This window comes from Amblyraja radiata, chromosome 12 (genome assembly GCF_010909765.2).
Source record: "Amblyraja radiata isolate CabotCenter1 chromosome 12, sAmbRad1.1.pri, whole genome shotgun sequence".
Classification (NCBI taxonomy): domain Eukaryota; kingdom Metazoa; phylum Chordata; class Chondrichthyes; order Rajiformes; family Rajidae; genus Amblyraja; species Amblyraja radiata.
In genome coordinates, this window is record NC_045967.1 from 44,920,509 (window position 1) to 44,936,163 (window position 15,655).

Genomic DNA, 15,655 nt, shown 5'->3' on the forward strand with positions numbered 1-15,655 from the left:
GATTTAAGCAACTTCTACTATCAATAACAGACCACTTGTGAAGAGATTGATAGCAGTCCATTTTCAGGACTCAGATGCTAATATAAATATCTGCTAGAATTCCACGTAATTTAGTTTAGTTTAGAGATTCAGCGCAGAAACAGGCCCTTCGGTTCACCAGATCCGCTCCCCGCACACTAATGCTATCCTATGCACGCTAGGGATAATTAACAATTTTACCAAAGCCAATTTTATCCCACAAACCTGTACGTCTTTGGTGTGTGGGTGAAAACCGGAGCCCCCGGAGGAAACCTACATAGGTCATGGGGAGAACATACAACCTCTGTACAAACAACACCCGTGGTCAGGTCTCTGGCCCTGTAAGGCAGCAACTCTACCGCCGTGTCATCGTGCCGCCCTTAAGATGCGATCCAAATGTTTTGCTTTGTCCATTGAGATGCTATTGACTGAGCATCATCCTGAATCCTCTACATTACATGATCCAGGGGTTTGGGTTCCATCATAAAGCATTAAATGCAGGAGTGGAAGATTGCAACCTTCAAGTGGTCCGCCCTGTTTCGACTAATGCAATCAACTCGACGTGCACAAATGGAAGATCAAATAGAACAAGTTGTCCAACAACTTTAGGCTGTGCACGCCACACGAAAGAAGAAGAAGAAGAAGGAGAAGAAGCATTAAATACAGACTGAGCAGTTTCATAAGTTCATCCACAAACCTATGGATTTGGCTGCTTTCGGCTCCTGGCTTCAAGTCAGCGTGGCCGTGTACAAGGGCTCCCCTAGTGTTTCCAGTAGAGCCTGCAGGCACACGAGACCCCACACACGCAACATTTAGGTCATTCTGAGTTTAGTCCACTGCACCTCCCTCCTACCCTGGCCTCCGGCTTTCTGTGCTGTAAATATTAGCAACAGCCTGTTTATAATCCGAGTTAGCATTTAGAATATTCCTAGAGGTCAAGTGTTTCTTCCCAAAACTGTTTGTGACGCAGGCTGAGCATCTCTGATGTAGCCAAGAGATTCACACAGTCACACAGAATTAATGCACAAATATATCTTGGCTCCTTATGAAAGCTTGTTTTATTTTTAAACACCTCATTGAATATTTTTCCGTCTGAGTCTATTGGAAAGATTGTCTGCTGGTGAGGTGGGAGGTGCTGCCGTTATAATGGGGGGTGGCTTATCTTCCACACACCATGTTGCTCTCAGTGTTGAGGAACTGTTTCACTCATTACTGCAATGGCTGTCACCTTGGCTCAATTAGTAACACTCTCATCCTCTGAGTCTGCAGTTCATCTTATTGTACACGTGATTGCAAAATCGAGGCTGAACGTCAGAGCAGCAAAAGAGAGTGCTCTATATTAACATAGAACTTAGAGCATACAACGTTACTGACACAAAATGCTGGAGTAACTCAGCGGGACAGGCAGCATCTCTGGAGAGAAGGAATGGGTGACGTTTCGGGTAGAAACGTCACCCATTCCTTCTCTCCAGAGATACTCCAGCTTTTTGTGTCTATCTTCGGTTGAAACCGGCATCCGCAGTTCCTTCCTACACAGCATGGTTTGTAAGTTAATTGGCTCGGTACATCTTAGTAGAACATTGCAGGTTGCTGAGACATTGAAACTATGTGCCATGATTCATGTCTGCAGAGGGCTCTCAGTTAGTGTCTATCTTTGGTTTAAACCAGCATCTGCAGTTCCTTCCTACACATAGAACATTACAGCACTGAAATAGGCAATGCCATGTTAAACTAATCTGCCTACACGTGGCCCATATCCCTCCAATTCCCTGCATATCCACATGCCCATCTAAAAGCCTCATAAATGCCACTACCGTATCTACCTCCACCACCACCACCAATCCTGGCAGCAGGGTCTGGGCAGACACAGCTCTCTATGTAAATCATTTTGATCTGCTTATCTCCTTTAAACTTTGGCCTTCTCAATTTAAGGCTGTGCATGTCTCCGGCATTTCCACCTCGGGAAATCATTCTGAATGTCCACCCCATCAACGCCTTTCATAATTTTAGCCTCTAGACTTTACTTTAGACTAACGTCAGATACAGTGAGGAAACAGGCCCTTCAGCTACCGAGTCCGCACTGACCAGCGATCACCCCTTACACTAACACTATCCTACACTCTAGGGGAGATTTTCTAATTTTACCAAAGCCAATTAACCTACAAACCGGTACGTCTTTCAAATGTGGAAGAAAACTGGAGCACCCGGAGAAAACTGACTTGGTCACAGGGAGAATGTACTAACTCTGTACAGACAGCACCCGTAGTCAGGATTGAACCCAGGCTTCTGTTTCTGGTGAAGCAGCAACTCTACCGCTGCGCCACCTCATATATACCTCTATCACTTCTACTCTGAAATGTTTTCAGATTTTAAATTAAAGTCCCTTTTGTAGGTTTGCCACTGCTGCACGGGTGGGATTAAACTAAATAGTGGGGGGGAGGAGACAAATTGGAAATACAAGGATGGAGTTAAAGGGAAAGAAAGTGTTGGAAAAGTTAAGAAAGACACCAGAATTAATGGGACAGAAAGCTCACAAAGGGATAGGAGAATAGGGCCAAGTGAAATAGGAATCAATGTGAAAGGTGAGGTGAGTAATGGATTAAAAGTGTTATAGATTAATGCACGAAGTATAAGAAGTAAAGTGGATGAGCTTGAGGCTCAGTTATAGATTGGTAGATATGACATTGTGGGGATTACAGAGACATTGTGCAGGAGGATCGGGACTGGGAACTGAATATTCAGGGTTATGCGTCCTGTAGGAAGGACAGGCAGGTGGGCAGAGGATGTGGGGTAGCTCTGTGAGTGAGGGATGAAATTCAGTCCCTTGCGAGGGGTGACATAGGGACTGACGATGTAGCGTCGCTGTGGGTAGAATTGAGGAATTGTAAAGGTATGAAGACACCAATGGGAGTTATCTACAGGCCCCCAAACAGTAGCCTGGATATAGGGTGCAAGTTGCAGCAGGAGTTAAAATTGGCATGTAACAAAGGGAATGCCTATGTGGTTATGGGAGATTTCAATATGCAGGTAGACTGGGAAATTCAGGTTAGTTCTGAACCCCAAGAAAGGGAGTTTGTAGAGTGCCTCCGAGATGGATTCTTAGAGTAGCAATGTTACAAAATTTTGAGATTTTAAAAATCAAGTCTGTAATTTATCCCATCACATAAAGCATAAAAATAAGTTTAATTTGACACCTAATTCACTTTCATATCTCAAGTATTTAAAAAGTTATGGCCATTTTCATACTCGGAAATGAGCATCTTGTTCCCTATTGATTTTCTATGGACATAACAAAAAAGTTGTGATCGTGAACAGTCAAAAGCCCATAACTTTCTTAAAAATTAAGAGAACTGAATGAAATTTTCAGTTATCATAGATTGAAGCATTCTGAAACAAATATAAAATAATCTTACTTGGATGACCTGAAATTAAAGCATATAATTAGTTAGTTACCTAATTGCAGCTAATTTCAGACTTCAATTACTAGATCTAAACATCTATCCATTTCTTAATAAATGATTAACATTTTTAAATAGCCTAAATGTCCAAATAATATTCACAAATAATTCACAATAAAACATGATTTTTAAATCTAATTTACATTAATTTATAGGCCAAATGGAAGGAATTCAGTGTTCAATTGCTGTAAATAAATGCCCATTTAAATCAGCTTTCCAGTGGGTCTCTGTGGAACGCGCTGGTTTAGAACGTTCACATTGCGGTAGATTTGTGCCCCAAATGCCCAGAAAAATACTGCGCGATATAATGGGGCCAAAATGAGCTACTCGCAATATTAAACTTTGTATAAAGGGATCTTTAGAAGCCCTTTTTAATGTAAAAATATACAGCATACCTTCAGCTGTCTGCTTTATGAGACCCTGCGGTTGCTGGCGGTCGCGGGTTTAGAGATTGATTTTTAAACTACTATAACTATTATTCAAGGCCTTTAAACCTAATAATAGCTTTTGCGACGGGGTCTTCCAGCGATTTTTCGTTAATAATTAACTAGGCTGAACATCTTCGATTTGAACAGCCTAGAGAAAATCGCGTTTTAAACCCGCCCCCTCTAAACGGCGCCAAAATCGCGCACACCCGCAGCGGCAGATTTTCAAAGACGCTTCAGGTAGGCTTTGCAACATACCTACTTAGAGCAGCTTGTACAGGAGCCTACCGGAGAGAAGGCAATTCTGGATTTAGTGTTGTCTGATGAACCAGATTTAATAAGGAACTCAAGGTAAAGGAACCGCTGGGACGTAGTGACCATAATATGATAGGTTTTAATCTGCAATTTGAGAGGGAGAAGGTTAAATCAGAAGTGTCAGTGTTGCAGTTGAACAAAGGGGACTATGAAGGCATGAGGAGCTGGCCAAGGTTGGCTGGAAAAGGATCCTAGCAGGAATGACAGTGGAACAGCAATGGCAAGAATTTCTGGGCATAATCCAGAAGATGCAGGATCATTTCATTCCAAAGAGTAAGAAAGATTCTAAAGGGAGTAAGAGGCAACCGTGGCTGACAAGGGAAATTAGGGATGGCCAGAGGATTGGGAGACTTTCTAAGGACAACAGAAGGTAACACAAAAGGGCAATACGGGGTGAAAAGATGAAGTACGAGGGTAAGCTAGCCAAGAATATAAAGAAGGATAGTAAAAGCTTCTTTAGGTTGTTCAGAGATTAGTTAAGACAAATGAGGGTCCTTTGAAGTCAGAAACAGGTGAAATTATTATGGGGAACAAGGAAATGGCAATTGAGTTGAACAGGTACTTTGGTCCTGTCTTCACTAAGGAAGACACAAACAAACTCCCAGATGTACTCGAGGACAGAGGATCTAGGGAGAAATAAATTTGCATTTGGCGAGAAATAGTATTGGGTAGACTGATGGGACTGAAGGCTGATAAATCCCCAGGGCCTGATGGGCTGCATCCCAGGGTACTCAAGGAGGTGGCTCGAGAAATCGTGGCTGCATTGGTGATCATTTTCCAATGTTCTATAGGAGGAGGGTACCTAACGTAGCTAATGGATTGGAGGGTAGCTAATGTTATCCCACTTTTCAAGAAAGGAGCGAGAGAGAAAATGGGGAATTATGGACCAGTTAGCCTGACATCGGTAGTGGGGATGATGCTGGAGTCAATTATTACAGAAGTAATAACGGCACCTTTGGATAGCAGTTAAAGTATTGGTTCAAGTCAGCATGGATTTATAAAGGGGAAATCCTGCTTGACTAATCTGGAATTTTCTGAGGATGTGGCAAGTAACATGGATAAAGGAGAGCCAGTGGATGTAGTGTATCTGGACTTTCAGAAAGCCTTTGATAAGGTCCCACACAGGAGATTAGTGGGAAAAAGTAGAGCACATGGAATTGGAGGTAGAGTATTGACATGGATAGAGAATTGGTTGGCAGACAGGAAACAGAGAGTAGGAATAAACGGGTCCCTGTCAGAATGGCAGGCGGTGGCGAGTGGAATGCCGCAAGGTTCGGTGCTGGGGCCGCAACTATTTACAATATATATTAATGATTTAGATGATGGAATTAAAAGTAACACTGGCAAATTTGCAGATGACACTATGCTGGGTGGCAGTGTGAACTGCGAAGAGGATGCTAGGGATTTGCAGGGTGACTTGGACAGGTTGAGTGAGTGGGCAGATGCATGGCAGATGCAGTATAATGTAGATAAATGTGAGGGTATCCATTTAGGCGGCAAGAACAAGGGGGAAGATTATTATCTCAATGGTGTCAGATTAGGAAAAAGGGAAAAGGAATGAGACCTGGGTGTCCTTGTACACCAGTCACTGAAAGTAAACATGTCGGTACAGCAGGCAGTAAAGAAAGCTAATGGCATGTTGGCCTCTGTAACAAGAGGATTTCAGTATAGGAGTAAAGAGGTCCTTCTGCAATTGTACAGGGCCCCGGTGAGACCACGTCTGGAGTATTGTGTGCAGTTTTGGTCTCCTAATTTGAGGAAGGACATCCTTGATATTGAGGCAATGCAGAGTAGGTTCACGAGGTTAATCCCCGGGATGGCGGGACTGTCATATGAGGAAAGATTGGAAAGACGGCTTGTATTCACTGGAATTTAGAAGGATGAGACGGGATCATATTGAAACATATAAAATTATAAAAGGACTGGACAAGCTAGATGCAGGAAAAATGTTCCCAATGTCGGGGGAGTCCATTTAAAACTGAGATGAGAAAAAACTTTTTCACCCAGAGAGTTGTGAATTTGTGAAATTCTCAGCCACAGAAGGCAGTAGAAGCCAAGTCACTGGATGAATTTAAAAGATAGTTAGATAGGGCTCTAGGGGCCAGTGGAATCAAGGGATATGGGGAGAAGGCAGGCATGGGTTACTGATTGTGGATGATCAGCCATGATCACAATGAATGGCGGTGCTGGCTCGAAGGGCCAAATGGCCCCTCCTGCACCTATTTTCTATGTTGCTATGTATGTTCAGGTAAATATCAACTATACATTTATTTACCATGGTTACAAATGATCATGAGAATTCGCAAGATTCATTGATGCTTTTCCAACTGATCCCAATGACTAGAAAATAACACCTCACATTACGTCCACCCTCCGCTTTGAACTGTTTCTCCAGGTATTTCATCCAAGAAAGCAGCAAGCTCTCCAGGAATCCTGAACTGTTGATGATGTTCTAGCATTAGCTGAGGAACAAAACTAGTTCAGAATTATGTAGTTATGTATCTTGTTGCTTTTTTGGTACGACTGTTTGGTAAATCAGATTTCACTGTACCTTGGTACACGTGACAGTAAAGGGCCATTGAACCATTGAACATCACCCATCTATTTCCTCCACGGATGCTGCCTGACCCACTGCTGCACAGTGAACCTTGCTCAAGATTCCAGCATCTTCAGTGCCTTGTGTCTTCCTTCATTTCATTAATGTTTGTGAAATCTTGCAACTATCTAAATCAAAAGAGCACTTTTTGCATTCCTGCCATTGCGTGAATCTCAGTAGAACATTCCAGGTTGCTGAGACGTTAATACTATGTGCCATCATTCATGTCTGAAGAAGGGTCACGAACTGAAACATCACCCATTCTTTCTTTCCAGAGACGCTGCCTGCCCCTCTGAGTTACTCCAGCATTTTGTGTCTATCTTTGCTGTAAACCAGCATCTGGAGTTGCTTTCTACACATTAGAGGAAATATTTTCTTTGTTGGAGGAACCCAGGACAAGGAGGCAAATGATTCGAGTCCAACCGCCTGATAGTGAAAGCTGGAAGCACTTTATGATGAAAGAGGTCGGGAAACTGGATGAAAAAGTGGACGATAGGGGAAGTTCCTGACTAAAGGGGCAGATCAGTCAAGACCTATCTGCGTGTGTGGGAAGGAACTGCAGATGCTAGTTTATACCGACGATAGACACAAAGTGCTGGAGTAACTCAGTGGGTCAGGCAGTATGTCTGGAGAAAAAGGATGGGTGACAATTTGGGTCGAGATCCTTCTTCAGAGATGCTGCCTGATCCGCTGAGTTACTCCAGCACTTTGTGTCTACCCATTCTTTCTTTCATTTACAGGTTTTGCCGGGCTTTGGCTACCCATTGAGTAAATCCAGTATTGTGTGTCTCAGACCTGACTGCATTGTGAAATCAGATGTAAGCTTCTAATAGACCGCTGTTTATAATCCTCTGCCTCTCCTTCTCTTCGGGTGACGGCGTACATTCCACACGCATCTCTCATCCCCCAAGCGTAAGCCCATGAGGATTCAGGGAAATTGGAAATTTTAACCACAAGTAGAATACCAAAGTTCTGGCGTAACTCACTCGTTCGTCCCACTGAGTTACTCCAGCACTTTCTGTCTTTTTTTATATAAACCAGCATCTGCATTTCCTCGTGTCTAGAATTCCAATGAACCAGGATCTGTCTTTGTTCACATTTGCGTCACACACACACACACACACACACACACACACACACACACGCACGCACGCACGCACGCACACACATACACACACACGCACGCACGCACGCACGCACGCACGCACACACGCACACACACACACACACACACACACACACACACACACACACACACACACACACACACACACACACACACACACACACACACACACACACATTTTTTGCACGGTTGAGGCAAAACTTGCAGAACAGTCACTATTATCTCAGCGGACATTATGTGGACCTGATGGGAGAATCTACTGATTTTCATTCAGATTAATATCCACTGACTAAGAAGGAAATGCCATTTCCCGTGTCCGTGGCCTCTGTTAATGATCAGTAATGCGTTTTCTTAACATGTTCATTGGGTCAGTGGTGAAGGGCCAGTGCTGTAATATCTGTAATACTTGACCTGTAAAGCATTTGACAGCAAATGTATTTAATAACTGGCAAAAGCTTAAGATCAGCAATTCAATGACCTTTCTTCATGGAAGGTTTTTTAATCAAAACTTCACACTTTCAAATTACTTCACATTTTCAGAATGGTTATTCTCATGTTGAATTAATTGTAATATTTTTTCCTTTGGTTGTGGGTGTTGATGCCAGAGCCAACATTGCCTTATCTTTAGTTCCCGGGACAAGAGGGTGGCACGGTGGCATAGCGGTAGAGCTACTGCCTTACAGCGCCAGAGACCCGGGTTCAATCCTGACTACGGGTGCTTGTCTGTGCGGAGTTTGTGTGTCCACCCTGAATCAGGGGATCTCCAGGGCTTCTAAAATGTGGACCAGACTTTGGACTTTGGACTGCCATCAGGAAGGCGCTACAGCTCACTGCCTGCAAAGACATCTCGATTTAAAAACAGTTTTTACCCACACGCAAACCCGAATTCTGAACACACTATGATAACAGCACATATCCTCCCCATGCATGTACTGTATATTGTATGATGTTGAGTTTTATGTTATGTTTGACGGGAATCAGCCTACCTTGTAACATCCTGTACTGAACCTGAATTCCACCATCTTGACTGTGTGGTCATTAAATAATCTAATCTAATCTAATCTTGTGTTTTCAGGGGTTCTGTTTGTTATTTTAAACGCGCCAAAATTGTGGCGACTGTGCATTTGAGGCTGTGCAACAGGTTTTCACTGTGCTGGGCGTACATGACAATAAAGAACCATTCATCCATTGAAGATAGACACAAAATGCTGGAGTAACTCAGGACAAAATGCTGGACAGGCAGCATCTCTGGATAGAAGGAATGGGTGACGTTTCGGGTCGAGGCCCTTCTTCACACTGAGAGTCAATGGAGAGGGAGATGCAGAGATAAGGGTCAGGTGTGAAAACGAGACATCAAAAGAGATGGAGATCAAGGATAATGTAGAATAGAACATTGTTATCTAGGGAGACGGTGAATGAGCCATTTAAACCATTGTGCCCATGGGATGAGCTGATGTCACTTCCTTCCAGAGAGGAGCAAAGAAATTAAAGAAACAAAATCACAAAAGCAGAAATAGATTTGAGCAAAGTCTTACTCTGCTTGACTAGTTGTTTAAAAGCATTGGTGACAGTGACACATGATGACAGGGGCACCCGAAAAAGGGACCACATCACCCCGATCCTGGCCTCTCTCCACTGGCTCCCTGTGCGGTTCCGTATAAACTTCAAGATCCTCCTCCATGTCTACAAAGCCCTCAATGGGCTTGCCCCCACCTACATAAAAAGTCTTCTCATCCACCACTCCACCTCCAGGCCCCTCAGATCGGCCGACTTGGGGTTGCTGAATGTCCCACGGTCTAGGCATAAGCTCAGGGGCGACCGCGCCTTTGCGGTTGCAGCCCCTAGACTGTGGAACAGCATCCCCTTTCCCATCAGAACTGCCCCCTCCATCGACTCTTTTAAGTCAAGACTAAAGACTTATCTATACTCCCAAGCCTTTCCTGACGTCCTCTGAGTGAGGGCTACATGTATATATGTATGTAGTCTGTTTTGTTGTGCTATTCTTATAACAAATGTAAAGCACTTTGGCCAACGAGAGTTGTTTTTTAAATGTGCTATATAAATAAATGTGATTTGACTTGACTTGACATGATCAGTAACCAGCAGAGACTAACTCAATGACAAACTGGACTGAATTACTCCCCAGCATTGGCTCCTCTAATTCAGAAAGAGAACTATAAAAGTACGCCCTTCATATTTCAGTGCACAAAAATGTCACCTTGAAAGGTTACCGTGACATGGAGAATTGACTGGACTGTTCAGTGTCTGGATTACCATCGCCGAAGAGACTGTTCCAATATCAGGCTCAGATCTGAAGTTGTTACCTGTCACAGGAATCACTTCCTGCAAGTGATTGTGATACTGAAGCTCCACCTTATGGCAGACAATGAAACTACAGTTCAAGGAGAGATGAATATCAAAGCCTGCAGATGCTGGATGTGGAAAATAATACAGAGAATTTCACTTTTTAGTTTAGTTTAAAGATACATTACAGAAACAAGCCCTTCGGCCCTCCGAGCTGAGTTTAATAGCCTGATGGCTGTGGGGAAGTAGCTATTCCTGAACCTGGACGTTGCAGTCATCAGGCTCCTGTACCTTCTACCTGAAGGTAGTGGGGAGACGAGTGTATGGCCCGGATGGTGTGGGTCCTTGATGATGCTGCCAGCTTTTTTGAAGCATCGACTGTGATAGATTCCCTCGATGGAAGGAAGGTCAGAGCCGATGATGGACTGGGCAGTGCTTACTACTTTTTGTAGATTTTTCCGCTCCAGGGCGCTCAAGTTTCCGAACCAAGCTACGATGCAACCGGTCAGCATGCTCTCGTACAGCGTGCACCTGTAGAAGTTAGAAGTTAGAGAGAGTCCTCCTTGACAAACCGACTCTCCGTAATCTTCTCAGGAAGTAGAGGCGCTGATGTGCTTTCTTTATGATTGCATCAGTGTTCTCGGACCAGGAAAGACCCTCAGAGATGTGCACACCCAGGAATTTGAAGCTCTTGACCCTTTCCACCATCGACCAGTTGATATAAACGGGACTGTGGGCCCCCATCCTACCCCTTCCAAAGTCCACAATCAGTTCCTTGGTTTTGCTGGTGTTGAGGGCCAGGTTATTGTGCTGGCACCATTTGGTCAGTCGGTCGATCTCACTTCTGTACTCTGACTCGTTCCCATCAGTGATACGTCCCACAACAGTGGTATCGTCAGCAAACTTGATGATGGAGTTTGCACTATGACCGGCTAGTGCCACAGGTCGATAGTCATTGAGGCACATCACCTTACTCTTCTTGGGAACTGGTATAATTGATGCCCTTTTGAAGCAGGTTGGAACCTCAGTCCTCAGAAGTGAGAGGTTGAAAATGTCCGTAAAAACTCCAGCCAATTGGTCCGCACAGGTTTTTAGGACACAACTGGGTATAACATCAGGCCCAGGCGCTTTTCGAGGGCTCACCCCTCTGAAGGATTTTCTGACATCGGCCTCTGTGACTGTGACTGAAAAACCATCACAGCGAATGGGGGCTCGAGAAGGCACATCAGTATTCTCCCTAACAAAGCGTGCGTAAAACGCATTGAGCTCGTCAGGGAGTGATGTTTCGCCGACATTCGAGCTGCCTCCTGATCTCGCCTTGTATGAGGTGATTGCATTCAAGCCCTGCCACAGCTGCCGAACATCCTCCAGTTTTGAGCTATCACTTATGACCTTATGACTTTATGTGCAATAAAACAGCATTAATGCCGTTTGATTTCCCCATTTTCTCTACATTCTGCACACAAGGGATTTCCAGCTGCACACAAGGAACAATTTACAGTGGCCAATTAGCCAGCCAACCAACCCACAAGTATCTAGGATGTAGAAAGAAACAAGAGCACTGAGGGGGAAGATAAGAAGTCACAGTGATCCCGATTCAGTCCTGACCTCCACACACACAACAGGGGAGGTCAGGATCGAACCTGGATCTTTGAAGCTACGTGGCAGCAACTCTAATGGCAAAAAATGCCGGAAAGGCTCTGCAGCTCAGGCAGATCAGTGGAAAGAGAAGGTTAGCTTTTCAGGTCAAACATGAACATGGATGCCGAGATAAATGAAGTGAGGCATACGATGACAGAGATGCAAAAGAGACTGAGAAAGTGTTTGGGGCAGGGAGCGTGAAGATGAGAAGCAGGGGAAAAAAGTATATGCAGTGAATGTGAAGTAAAGACAAAGATAGCAATCAGACAACTGGGTAGAAATTAGCAAGGCAGGTCTCTATCGTGCAATTTTAGTGCAAAATCCTTTTAGATGCAGAAATGTATTATTTGAATTGAAAATATTACTTTGATGAAGGATCTTTGATCTGCAGCCAAAAATAAATATCTGAAGTAATATTCTAGATTAACCATGGCTGAAACTGAACTCAGTAGCGTCTGTTTTAATGTAAATTGCAGGACCTCTTGTATTCACTGGAATTTAGAAGGATAAGAGGGATCTTATAGAAACATATAAAATTCTTAAGGGATTGGACAGGCTAGATGCAGGAAAAATGTTCCCCATTTTAGGCCAGTTCAGAACCAGGGGTCACAGTTTGAGAATAAGGGGTAGGCCATTTAGGACTGAGACGAGGAAACATTTTTTCACAACAGAGAGTTGTGAATCTGTGGAATTCTCTGCCACAGTGGAGGCCAATTCACTGGATGTTTTCAAGAGAGAGTCAGATATACCTCTTAGGGCTAAGGGAATCAAGGGATATGGGGGGAAAGTAAGGACAGGGTACTGATTCTGGATGACCAGCCATGATCATTTTGAATGGTGGTACTGGCTCAAAGGGCTGAATGGCCTACTCCTGCACCTACTTTCTGTTTCTATGTTTCAAAGGTTCACATGGTGTGCATGGCACATAATCAGAGCTGTGGCAAAAATGCATTGGATTCATTATTATTGGTGATGGGGTGAGCCTGATTGCATATTCACAGCAATTATAATAATTTATGCCAATCAGTGTTCAAAGCTGATTTGATGTCTGCTGCCATTTTGGAGCTGAGTCTCTTTTACACCTTGTCAGATGAATCTAGAGTCAATCGCAGATAATGCCAACCCCACCTCAACAGATTTATTAGCATTGACTAATTGCAGGTTAATTGATGATTGGCTTTATAAAATACGAAGATTTTTTTTAAATTATCCAACAACATCGAGAACCAGAGGATATAGGTTGAAGATGAAGGAGGAAAGACTTAATAGGAATCTGAGGGGTAACTTTTTCACACAAAGGCTGGTGGGTGTATGGAGCGAGCTACTGGAGGAGGTAGTTGAGGCAGGGACTATTGCAACATTTAAGAAACAATTAGACAGGTACACGGATAAGACAGGTTTACAGGGATATGAGCCAAATGCACGCAGGTGGGTCTAGTGTAGATGGGACATGTTGGTCGGTGTGGGCAGGTTGGGGGGAAGGCCCTGCTTCCATGCTGCTTGACACCTATGACTTCTTACAATTGCTGCAATTCTTCTGTTGTTTCCTGCAACACAACATCCCGATTTTATTCAAGTTACAGCTGTTACGGAGATTGGAAAGGCAGCTAATATCATCAGAGACCAACACCACCCTAGCCACACTCTCATCTCGCTGCTGCCATTAGGAAGAGGGTATATAGGAGCTTGAGAACAGTGACCTCCACATTCAACAGCTTCTTCCCATCAACTATCAGACTCTTGAAACACACTGCACAACCCTAACCACAATCCCACCTCAGCAAGATTCAAGATTCAAGATTCAGGAGAGTTTATTGTCATGTGTCTCAGATAGGACAATGAAATTCTTGCTTTGCTTCAGCACAACAGAATTTTGTAGGCATAAATAAATACAGATCAGATCAGTGTGCCCATATATCATTGAATATATATATATATATACACACACATAAATAAGTGCAATAGGCTATTAAAGTTATGATTTTTGTTTGAATCAAGTTTAATAGTCTGATGGCTGTGGGGAAGAAGCTGTTCCTGAACTTGGATGTTGCAGATTTCAGGCTCCTGAACCTTCTACCTGAAGATGAGTGTGTGGCCAGGATGGTGTGGGTTCTTGATGATGCTGCCAGCCTTTTTGAGGCAGCGACTGTGGTAGATCCCCTTGATGGTAGGGAGGTCAGAGCCAATGATGGACTGGGCAGTGTTTACAACTTTTTGCAGTCTTTTCCGCTCCTGGGCGCACAAGTTGCCGAACCAAGCCACGATGCAACCGGTCAGCATGCTCTCTACTGTGCACCTGTAGAAGTTTGAGATTTATTATGGACTTTGTTTAGGTTGTACTGCACACATTGTTTTGCACTAGTATAGTCGGGTTAAATACAATACCGTTTATTTGTCATTTGAACCTCACATGAAGTTCAAAGGAAATTTGGTTTCTGCAGCCATACAAGAAAAGAACCAAGACACACACCAACACAATTTACACAAACATCCATCACAGTGAATCTCCTCCTCACTGTGATGGAAGGCAAAGTCTTGTCTCTCCCCTGCTCTCCATTCCTCTCCCGAAGTCAAAGTCAAAGCCCCCAGCGGGCGCTAGCAAGTCCACGGCCATTTAAAGCCGCGCCAGGCGATGTAAGGCCCTGCTCCGGGTCCCGATGTTGGAGCCCCCGGCGGGCGCTAGCAAGTCCGCGGCCATTTAAAGCCGCGCCGGGCGATGTAAGGCCCCGCTCCAGGTCACGCTCAACCCCGCAATTCGAGTGGGAGAAGTCGCCGTTGCCGGTGCCCCGCAAAGCGGTCTCCCACCGGGGACCCGCGAGCTCCCGGTGTCACCATCCACCGGAGTTGGGTCACAGCAGCGAGCCACCGCAGCTCTCCATGCTCCGAAGCTGGCCAGCTCCACGATGGTAGGTCCGCAGCTCCGCCGGCTCCACGAATTGAGCTGTCGTTCCGGTTGGAGGCCGCTCCACGGTGCTAGGCCCCAACGGCAACGGAGACCCGACAGGGAAAAGGTCGGGTCCCCGTACAGGGAAGAGATCTAAATATTTCCCCACCCACCCCCCCGCCCCCCACACATACACAGTCAAAAACCCACCACAAACTATACACTCTACAGGACAATAAAATAAACAAAGACAGACGGACGGACTGCAGAGGCCGCTGCGACGTTGGTCATGCCGCCGTTAAGTTACCCAGTAGTACTGAAAATATATTGAATTATTGATTACTGTATTATTTGATATGCTGTTGCCTTAATGTCCCTGTAAAGTCGCAGCAAGTAAGAGGTTAATTGTTCCATTCCCAGTACAATTGACTCTTGACTTTCATGAGTTTGTCTAAATACCTCTTAAACGTCTGAACCCTTCCTATCGAGACATAAAACCTTGGGTCCATTCAGATCACTATCCTACACACTAGGAACTATTTTACCGAAGCCATTTAAACTACAAAAATGTATGCCTTTGAATGTGAAATGTAACGAGAGGACCTGGAGAAAACCCACGCAGGTCACGGGGAGAATGTACAAACTCTGTACAGACAGCACCTATAGTCAGGATCGAACCCGGGTCTCTGCCGCTGCGAGGTAGAAACTCTACCACGTGCCGACCACATAATTGGTCCCAGTAAATCACTAACTTCCATTATCTTACTGAGAGAAAGATAACGATGCATTGGGTGGTCAGAAGCTCAGTTGTTAGGCCATTTACCAATTCAAAATGTGAATAAGTAGGTTGGTGAGAGGGCACAGGCAATGGTGTCTGAATCAGTCTGA